The sequence below is a fragment of the Poromitra crassiceps genome (genome assembly GCF_964638095.1).
Source record: "Poromitra crassiceps genome assembly, chromosome: 8".
Taxonomy (NCBI): Eukaryota; Metazoa; Chordata; class Actinopteri; order Beryciformes; family Melamphaidae; genus Poromitra; species Poromitra crassiceps.
The window spans coordinates 29,402,287-29,414,260 of record NC_139629.1 but is presented as its reverse complement, the minus strand read 5'-3'; positions in this window follow the sequence as shown (position 1 = coordinate 29,414,260).

Here is an 11,974-nt window from a genome sequence, read left to right as displayed (position 1 = left end):
CCAGCACCAGCACCACCACCACAGCTGCCCCCACCGCCGCAGCATCCGTCTTCCAGGACACCACTGGCAACACCACCGCTGTGGACCGAGTGTTCACCTCTCCGACCCTGCCCTCACCGACCCTGGCCACCCAGACGGACAGCATCCTGGGCACCGTTGCTGTGGTGGTGGGTGGAGTTCTGTTCCTGCTGATTCTGGGTGGGACCTACTTCATGTGACAACGCAGAAGGGGAAACTACGGCATCAATCATCCCAGAGGCGCCTCAAGGAGGGCAAGTTCTACCGCGAGCACTACACCAACACCCATATAACATGCAGCACACCTCTACCGCAAGCACTACACCAACACCCATATAACATGCAGCACACCTCTACCGCGAGCACTACACCAACACCCATATAACATGCAGCACACCTCTACCGCGAACACTACACCAACACCCATATAACATGCAGCACACCTCTACCGCGAGCACTATACACCAACACCCAACATGCAGCACACCTCTACCGCGAGCACTATACACCAACACCCATATAACATGCAGCACCCCTGCACAATAGACCCTTCTCACGGGGGCCATTTTGGGTCGAAAAGGCAGGGTAAACACAGGTGCAAGCAAAACACTAATGAGGCTTTCCAAATTCCAATCATGGAAGTTGGAAACCCTCATTAGTGTTTTGCTTGCACCTGTGTTTACCCTGCCTTTTCGACCCAAAATGGCCCCCGTGAGAAGGGTCTATCCCATAGAAAACGACTAGAAGACTCCTATGACATTGGCACAGACAGACAGCGACTACCATATCCCGGATGGATCTGTGCAAAAGGACCTTTGCAGTGAGAAAAATGTAACACTTTCATATATAAATATCATTAAACGTGGGCGCCTGGGTAGTGTAGCGGTACATTCCCTGACTACCAACACGAGGGTTGCAGGTTCGCGCCCCCCGCGGTTGCAGGTTCGCATCCCCGACCGTGTTACCTCCGGCTTGGTCAGGCGTCCATACAGGCACGATTTGGCTGTGTCTGCGGGTGGGAAGCTGGAATCAGGGTATGTGTCCTGGTCGCTGCACTATAGCGCCTCCTCTGGTCCGTCGGGGCGCCTGTTCAGGGTCAGAATGGAACTGGTGGGAATAGCGTGATCGTGCTATTATGTCCTGCCGGTGAAGCTCCCACCAACGTCAGGTGAAAAGAAGTGGCTGGCAACTGCACATGTATCAGAGGAAGCATGTGTGTGTGTCTGCGCCTCTCCTCAGATCGCCAGAGGGAGCAGCGACCGGGGCAGCAGGGGGAATTGGCCAAGTACAATTGGGGAGAAAATGGGGGTGAAATCTGAAAAAATAAAAAAATAAATAAAAAAATATCATTAAAAGTGTTGCCTCAATGTATCTCGCCTCTTAGCTAAGTCATCATTGCTACCTAAGAGCCAAAGCCAGGGATTCATGAGAGTATATTAAGAAGAAAGAGCGATCGGCTCTGTAGGTCAGGTGCAGGACGAGTCAGAGATGAACTTGAAAAATAAAATAAGGTCAGCAGACTGAGAATATGCTCCCAGCCAATCTATTGACGACGTTTCGATCAAATAATCAGTTTCCATGCTAAACTACAATAATCATGCTGTAGTAGATTTTCCTTTTCCATCTTTTGTGTGTAGACATAACTGCTTTATTTCGGCTTGTTAATTGCTGGCACTAACACCTACTGCACAGTTTTAGTCCAATTCGATGAGCAAGTGGTGGAGCTCCCCTTAGAGAGATACATAAAAGGAAGATTAATTAGAACTCCAATATCACCCTCATATTCCATTCAGTCTGAAATGCACACAGTGGCAGATACAGTGCAGCTCTACATAATTTGCTTAAAATAAGTGCATATTTAGTAGTGCTATCAGTGTGGGTTGTATATAGAGAAAGGCTTCCCTCACGTCATCACCGATGACATCACAATTGCTCAAGTGACATCACCGCTGATATCACTGATGATGTCACTGTGTACTATCTATATCTTACTATCTTGACATACTGCTTCAGTCCCTACTGGATACCACTGCAGGCAGCTTAAACATGGCTCTTCACAAGTCCTTTCTACTGCTGTTTCTTTACGTATGTTCCCTGAGCTGGAGCACATGGGCCAAAGGGGAGTTGACTATGGGTGAGAGTCTGGAGACTGGCACCACCACCGTGCCCCTCTTCCAGGACAACACTGGCACCAGCACCGCTGTGGAGCACCTGTTCACCTCCCTCACCCTGGCCTCCCGGATCCCCGATCCCCCAAATCCTCGCCCCAACATGACTGCTCCCACCACCACCACGGCTGACCCCACTACCACCACAGCTGCACCCACTATCACCACGGCTGCCCCCATACCACCTCATCCGTCTTCCAGGACACCACCACGGCTGCCCCCACTACCACCACGGCTACCACCACAGCTGCACCCACTACCACCACGGCTGCCACTACCACCTCGTCCGTCTTCCAGGACACCACCACGGCTGTCCCCACTACCACCACGGCTGTCCCCACTACCACCTCGTCCGTCTTCCAGGACACCAACACGGCTGCCCCCACTACGACCTCGTCCGTCTTCCAGGACACCAACACGGCTGCCCCCACTACCACCACGGCTGTCCCCACTACGACCTCGTCCGTCTTCCAGGACACCACCACGGCTGCCCCCACTCCCAACACGGCTGCCCCCACTACCACCACGGCTGTCCCCACTACCACCTCGTCTGTCTTCCAGGACACCACCACGGCTGCCCCCACTACGACCTCGTCCGTCTTCCAGGACACCAACACGGCTGCCCCCACTACGACCTCATCCGTCTTCCAGGACACCACCACGGCTGCCCCCACTCCCAACACGGCTGCCCCCACTACCACCACGGCTGTCCCCACTACGACCTCGTCCGTCTTCCAGGACACCACCACGGCTGCCCCCACTCCCAACACGGCTGCCCCCACTACCACCACGGCTGTCCCCACTACCACCTCGTCCGTCTTCCAGGACACCACCACGGCTGCCCCCACTCCCAACACGGCTGCCCCCACTACCACCACGGCTGTCCCCACTACCACCTCGTCCGTCTTCCAGGACACCACCACGGCTGCCCCCACTACGACCTCGTCCGTCTTCCAGGACACCAACACGGCTGCCCCCACTACGACCTCATCCGTCTTCCAGGACACCACCACGGCTGCCCCCACTCCCAACACGGCTGTCCCCACTACCACCTCGTCCGTCTTCCAGGACACCACCACGGCTGTCCCCACTACGACCTCGTCCGTCTTCCAGGACACCACCACGGCTGTCCCCACTACGACCTCGTCCGTCTTCCAGGACACCACCACGGCTGCCCCCACTACCACCACGGCTGTCCCCACTACCACCTTGTCCGTCTTCCAGGACACCACCACGGCTGTCCCCACTACGACCTCGTCCGTCTTCCAGGACACCACCACGGCTGCCCCCACTACCACCACGGCTGTCCCCACTACCACCTCGTCCGTCTTCCAGGACACCACCACGGCTGTCCCCACTACGACCTCGTCCGTCTTCCAGGACACCACCACGGCTGTCCCCACTACGACCTCGTCCGTCTTCCAGGACACCACCACGGCTGCCCCCACTACCACGGTCCACGGCTGTCCCCACTACGACCTCGTCCGTCTTCCAGGACACCACCACGGCTGCCCCCACTCCCAACACGACTGCCCCCGCTACCAACACGACTGCCCCGTGGTGGTGGTCCTGGTTGGGGTTTGCCGGTGAGTTGTTGGGGTTAGGGGGTGCCAGCACCAGCACCACCACCACAGCTGCCCCCACCGCCGCAGCATCCGTCTTCCAGGACACCACTGGCAACACCACCGCTGTGGACCGAGTGTTCACCTCTCCGACCCTGCCCTCACCGACCCTGGCCACCCAGACGGACAGCATCCTGGGCACCGTTGCTGTGGTGGTGGGTGGAGTTCTGTTCCTGCTGATTCTGGGTGGGACCTACTTCATGTGACAACGCAGAAGGGGAAACTACGGCATCAATCATCCCAGAGGCGCCTCAAGGAGGGCAAGTTCTACCGCGAGCACTACACCAACACCCATATAACATGCAGCACACCTCTACCGCAAGCACTACACCAACACCCATATAACATGCAGCACACCTCTACCGCGAGCACTACACCAACACCCATATAACATGCAGCACACCTCTACCGCGAACACTACACCAACACCCATATAACATGCAGCACACCTCTACCGCGAGCACTATACACCAACACCCAACATGCAGCACACCTCTACCGCGAGCACTATACACCAACACCCATATAACATGCAGCACCCCTGCACAATAGACCCTTCTCACGGGGGCCATTTTGGGTCGAAAAGGCAGGGTAAACACAGGTGCAAGCAAAACACTAATGAGGCTTTCCAAATTCCAATCATGGAAGTTGGAAACCCTCATTAGTGTTTTGCTTGCACCTGTGTTTACCCTGCCTTTTCGACCCAAAATGGCCCCCGTGAGAAGGGTCTATCCCATAGAAAACGACTAGAAGACTCCTATGACATTGGCACAGACAGACAGCGACTACCATATCCCGGATGGATCTGTGCAAAAGGACCTTTGCAGTGAGAAAAATGTAACACTTTCATATATAAATATCATTAAACGTGGGCGCCTGGGTAGTGTAGCGGTACATTCCCTGACTACCAACACGAGGGTTGCAGGTTCGCGCCCCCCGCGGTTGCAGGTTCGCATCCCCGACCGTGTTACCTCCGGCTTGGTCAGGCGTCCATACAGGCACGATTTGGCTGTGTCTGCGGGTGGGAAGCTGGAATCAGGGTATGTGTCCTGGTCGCTGCACTATAGCGCCTCCTCTGGTCCGTCGGGGCGCCTGTTCAGGGTCAGAATGGAACTGGTGGGAATAGCGTGATCGTGCTATTATGTCCTGCCGGTGAAGCTCCCACCAACGTCAGGTGAAAAGAAGTGGCTGGCAACTGCACATGTATCAGAGGAAGCATGTGTGTGTGTCTGCGCCTCTCCTCAGATCGCCAGAGGGAGCAGCGACCGGGGCAGCAGGGGGAATTGGCCAAGTACAATTGGGGAGAAAATGGGGGTGAAATCTGAAAAAATAAAAAAATAAATAAAAAAATATCATTAAAAGTGTTGCCTCAATGTATCTCGCCTCTTAGCTAAGTCATCATTGCTACCTAAGAGCCAAAGCCAGGGATTCATGAGAGTATATTAAGAAGAAAGAGCGATCGGCTCTGTAGGTCAGGTGCAGGACGAGTCAGAGATGAACTTGAAAAATAAAATAAGGTCAGCAGACTGAGAATATGCTCCCAGCCAATCTATTGACGACGTTTCGATCAAATAATCAGTTTCCATGCTAAACTACAATAATCATGCTGTAGTAGATTTTCCTTTTCCATCTTTTGTGTGTAGACATAACTGCTTTATTTCGGCTTGTTAATTGCTGGCACTAACACCTACTGCACAGTTTTAGTCCAATTCGATGAGCAAGTGGTGGAGCTCCCCTTAGAGAGATACATAAAAGGAAGATTAATTAGAACTCCAATATCACCCTCATATTCCATTCAGTCTGAAATGCACACAGTGGCAGATACAGTGCAGCTCTACATAATTTGCTTAAAATAAGTGCATATTTAGTAGTGCTATCAGTGTGGGTTGTATATAGAGAAAGGCTTCCCTCACGTCATCACCGATGACGTCACAATTGCTCAAGTGACATCACCGCTGATATCACTGATGATGTCACTGTGTACTATCTATATCTTACTATCTTGACATACTGCTTCAGTCCCTACTGGATACCACTGCAGGCAGCTTAAACATGGCTCTTCACAAGTCCTTTCTACTGCTGTTTCTTTACGTATGTTCCCTGAGCTGGAGCACATGGGCCAAAGGGGAGTTGACTATGGGTGAGAGTCTGGAGACTGGCACCACCACCGTGCCCCTCTTCCAGGACAACACTGGCACCAGCACCGCTGTGGAGCACCTGTTCACCTCCCTCACCCTGGCCTCCCGGATCCCCGATCCCCCAAATCCTCGCCCCAACATGACTGCTCCCACCACCACCACGGCTGACCCCACTACCACCACAGCTGCACCCACTATCACCACGGCTGCCCCCATACCACCTCATCCGTCTTCCAGGACACCACCACGGCTGCCCCCACTACCACCACGGCTACCACCACAGCTGCACCCACTACCACCACGGCTGCCACTACCACCTCGTCCGTCTTCCAGGACACCACCACGGCTGTCCCCACTACGACCTCGTCCGTCTTCCAGCACACCACCACGGCTGCCCCCACTACCACCACGGCTGTCCCCACTACCACCTCGTCCGTCTTCCAGGACACCAACACGGCTGCCCCCACTACGACCTCGTCCGTCTTCCAGGACACCAACACGGCTGCCCCCACTACCACCACGGCTGTCCCCACTACGACCTCGTCCGTCTTCCAGGACACCACCACGGCTGCCCCCACTCCCAACACGGCTGCCCCCACTACCACCACGGCTGTCCCCACTACCACCTCGTCTGTCTTCCAGGACACCACCACGGCTGCCCCCACTACGACCTCGTCCGTCTTCCAGGACACCAACACGGCTGCCCCCACTACGACCTCATCCGTCTTCCAGGACACCACCACGGCTGCCCCCACTCCCAACACGGCTGCCCCCACTACCACCACGGCTGTCCCCACTACGACCTCGTCCGTCTTCCAGGACACCACCACGGCTGCCCCCACTCCCAACACGGCTGCCCCCACTACCACCACGGCTGTCCCCACTACCACCTCGTCCGTCTTCCAGGACACCACCACGGCTGCCCCCACTCCCAACACGGCTGCCCCCACTACCACCACGGCTGTCCCCACTACCACCTCGTCCGTCTTCCAGGACACCACCACGGCTGCCCCCACTACGACCTCGTCCGTCTTCCAGGACACCAACACGGCTGCCCCCACTACGACCTCATCCGTCTTCCAGGACACCACCACGGCTGCCCCCACTCCCAACACGGCTGTCCCCACTACCACCTCGTCCGTCTTCCAGGACACCACCACGGCTGTCCCCACTACGACCTCGTCCGTCTTCCAGGACACCACCACGGCTGTCCCCACTACGACCTCGTCCGTCTTCCAGGACACCACCACGGCTGCCCCCACTACCACCACGGCTGTCCCCACTACCACCTTGTCCGTCTTCCAGGACACCACCACGGCTGTCCCCACTACGACCTCGTCCGTCTTCCAGGACACCACCACGGCTGCCCCCACTACCACCACGGCTGTCCCCACTACCACCTCGTCCGTCTTCCAGGACACCACCACGGCTGTCCCCACTACGACCTCGTCCGTCTTCCAGGACACCACCACGGCTGTCCCCACTACGACCTCGTCCGTCTTCCAGGACACCACCACGGCTGCCCCCACTACCACGGTCCACGGCTGTCCCCACTACGACCTCGTCCGTCTTCCAGGACACCACCACGGCTGTCCCCACTACGACCTCGTCCGTCTTCCAGGACACCACCACGGCTGCCCCCACTACCACGGTCCACGGCTGTCCCCACTACGACCTCGTCCGTCTTCCAGGACACCACCACGGCTGCCCCCACTCCCAACACGACTGCCCCCGCTACCAACACGACTGCCCCGTGGTGGTGGTCCTGGTTGGGGTTTGCCGGTGAGTTGTTGGGGTTAGGGGGTGCCAGCACCAGCACCACCACCACAGCTGCCCCCACCGCCGCAGCATCCGTCTTCCAGGACACCACTGGCAACACCACCGCTGTGGACCGAGTGTTCACCTCTCCGACCCTGCCCTCACCGACCCTGGCCACCCAGACGGACAGCATCCTGGGCACCGTTGCTGTGGTGGTGGGTGGAGTTCTGTTCCTGCTGATTCTGGGTGGGACCTACTTCATGTGACAACGCAGAAGGGGAAACTACGGCATCAATCATCCCAGAGGCGCCTCAAGGAGGGCAAGTTCTACCGCGAGCACTACACCAACACCCATATAACATGCAGCACACCTCTACCGCAAGCACTACACCAACACCCATATAACATGCAGCACACCTCTACCGCGAGCACTACACCAACACCCATATAACATGCAGCACACCTCTACCGCGAGCACTACACCAACACCCATATAACATGCAGCACACCTCTACCGCGAGCACTACACCAACACCCATATAACATGCAGCACACCTCTACCGCGAGCACTACACCAACACCCATATAACATGCAGCACACCTCTACCGCGAACACTACACCAACACCCATATAACATGCAGCACACCTCTACCGCGAGCACTATACACCAACACCCAACATGCAGCACACCTCTACCGCGAGCACTATACACCAACACCCATATAACATGCAGCACCCCTGCACAATAGACCCTTCTCACGGGGGCCATTTTGGGTCGAAAAGGCAGGGTAAACACAGGTGCAAGCAAAACACTAATGAGGCTTTCCAAATTCCAATCATGGAAGTTGGAAACCCTCATTAGTGTTTTGCTTGCACCTGTGTTTACCCTGCCTTTTCGACCCAAAATGGCCCCCGTGAGAAGGGTCTATCCCATAGAAAACGACTAGAAGACTCCTATGACATTGGCACAGACAGACAGCGACTACCATATCCCGGATGGATCTGTGCAAAAGGACCTTTGCAGTGAGAAAAATGTAACACTTTCATATATAAATATCATTAAACGTGGGCGCCTGGGTAGTGTAGCGGTACATTCCCTGACTACCAACACGAGGGTTGCAGGTTCGCGCCCCCCGCGGTTGCAGGTTCGCATCCCCGACCGTGTTACCTCCGGCTTGGTCAGGCGTCCATACAGGCACGATTTGGCTGTGTCTGCGGGTGGGAAGCTGGAATCAGGGTATGTGTCCTGGTCGCTGCACTATAGCGCCTCCTCTGGTCCGTCGGGGCGCCTGTTCAGGGTCAGAATGGAACTGGTGGGAATAGCGTGATCGTGCTATTATGTCCTGCCGGTGAAGCTCCCACCAACGTCAGGTGAAAAGAAGTGGCTGGCAACTGCACATGTATCAGAGGAAGCATGTGTGTGTGTCTGCGCCTCTCCTCAGATCGCCAGAGGGAGCAGCGACCGGGGCAGCAGGGGGAATTGGCCAAGTACAATTGGGGAGAAAATGGGGGTGAAATCTGAAAAAATAAATAAATAAATAAAAAAATATCATTAAAAGTGTTGCCTCAATGTATCTCACCTCTTAGCTAAGTCATCATTGCTACCTAAGAGCCAAAGCCAGGGATTCATGAGAGTATATTAAGAAGAAAGAGCGATCGGCTCTGTAGGTCAGGTGCAGGACGAGTCAGAGATGAACTTGAAAAATAAAATAAGGTCAGCAGACTGAGAATATGCTCCCAGCCAATCTATTGACGACGTTTCCATCAAATAATCAGTTTCCATGCTAAACTACAATAATCATGCTGTAGTAGATTTTCCTTTTCCATCTTTTGTGTGTAGACATAACTGCTTTATTTCGGCTTGTTAATTGCTGGCACTAACACCTACTGCACAGTTTTAGTCCAATTCGATGAGCAAGTGGTGGAGCTCCCCTTAGAGAGATACATAAAAGGAAGATTAATTAGAACTCCAATATCACCCTCATATTCCATTCAGTCTGAAATGCACACAGTGGCAGATACAGTGCAGCTCTACATAATTTGCTTAAAATAAGTGCATATTTAGTAGTGCTATCAGTGTGGGTTGTATATAGAGAAAGGCTTCCCTCACGTCATCACCGATGACATCACAATTGCTCAAGTGACATCACCGCTGATATCACTGATGATGTCACTGTGTACTATCTATATCTTACTATCTTGACATACTGCTTCAGTCCCTACTGGATACCACTGCAGGCAGCTTAAACATGGCTCTTCACAAGTCCTTTCTACTGCTGTTTCTTTACGTATGTTCCCTGAGCTGGAGCACATGGGCCAAAGGGGAGTTGACTATGGGTGAGAGTCTGGAGACTGGCACCACCACCGCGCCCCTCTTCCAGGACAACACTGGCACCAGCACCGCTGTGGAGCACCTGTTCACCTCCCTCACCCTGGCCTCCCGGATCCCCGATCCCCCAAATCCTCGCCCCAACATGACTGCTCCCACCACCACCACGACTGCCCCCACCACCACCACGGCTGACCCCACCACCACCTCGTCCGTCTTCCAGGACACCACCACGGCTGCCCCCACCACCACCACGGCTGCCCCCACTACCACCACGGCTGCCCCCACTACCACCTCGTCCGTCTTCCAGGACACCACCACGGCTGCCTCCACTACCACCACGGCTACCATCACAGCTGCACCCACTACCACCACGGCTGCCCCCACTACCACCTCGTCCGTCTTCCAGGACACCACCACGGCTGCCCCCGCTACCACCCCGGCTGCTGGCCCCACCACCACCACGGCTGCTGCCCCCACCACCACCACGGCTGCCCCCACCACCACCACGGCTGCCCCCACTACCAACACAGCTGCTGCCCCCACTACCACCACGGCTGCTGGCCCCACTACCACCACGGCTGCCCCCACTACCAACACAGCTGCCCATGCCACCACCACGGCTGCCCCCACTACCACCTCGTCCGTCTTCCAGGACACCACCACGACTGCCCCCGCTACCAACACGGCTGCCTCCGCTACCAACACGGCTGCCTCCGCTACCAACACGACTGCCCCCACTACCACCTTGTCCGTCTTCCAGGACACCACTACGGCTGCCCCCGCTACCATCACGGCTGCCCCCACCACCACCACGGCTGACCCCACTACCACCACGGCTACGACCACAGCTGCACCCACTACCACCACAGCTGCACCCACTACCACCACGGCTGCTGCTCCCACTACCACCACGGCTGCCCTCACCACCACCTCGTCCGTCTTCCAGGACACCACCACGACTGCCCCCGCTACCAACACGGCTGCCTCCGCTACCAACACGACTGCCCCCACTACCACCTTGTCCGTCTTCCAGGACACCACTACGGCTGCCCCCACCACCACCACCACTGCCCCATTGTCGTGGTTGGAGCTTTTTGGTAGGTTGTTTGGGTTAGGGTAAGCCCGTACCACCACCACCACCACCACGGCTGCCCCCACCACCACCAGGACTGCCCCCACGATTAATGGAAGACTGCATTGCAGTGGCTGCCCGACTTGCTCCACTGTGTGTATTGTGTGTCTTGCCCACTTGGCTATTGTGAATGGTATTGACGATAAGGCTTTATTGTGAATGGTATTGCCAGAAATTTCATTGTGCAGATACTTTTTTACTTTTGATTTGCACTTACTCTGATGCATTTGTTGTCTGTTTTTATGGACATGTGTGTATGTACTGTATGTGAATGTTTTTCACCAAATTTTCCACCTATGGGACAATAAAGTGACTCTTGACTCTTGATTGGGTGTGTGTGTGTGTGTGTGTGTGTGTGTATGTGTGTGTGTGTGGACCTCAATTTGCATATTTTGAAGATGATGATGACCTGTGTTTTGTTGAACTCGGGTAGGGATATACCTCCAAATCTGAGGGCCCCCTGCTGCTTGACTAAGATCAGAATCAGAATCAGAATCGCCTTTATTGCCACAGTATGCATACGAGGAATTTGTCTTAGTGTCTGTATGCAGCGTAGCGGTCACATCAATATACAGAGATAAGAAGTAGGAAGATAACTAAAGACAATCACAAAGTTGCAAGTGCAATCAAATCCAGTAAATACAATATGTACATGAGTGGTGGTGTTCTGTGGATAATAAATATGAATTTACATGAGATTTACAGACTGAGTTAAATAGACGTTAAATAGGCAGTGGATTTACATGAATTTACAGTCAGAGTTAAATAGAGTTTACATTGAATGTACATGAAATTTACAGGCTAA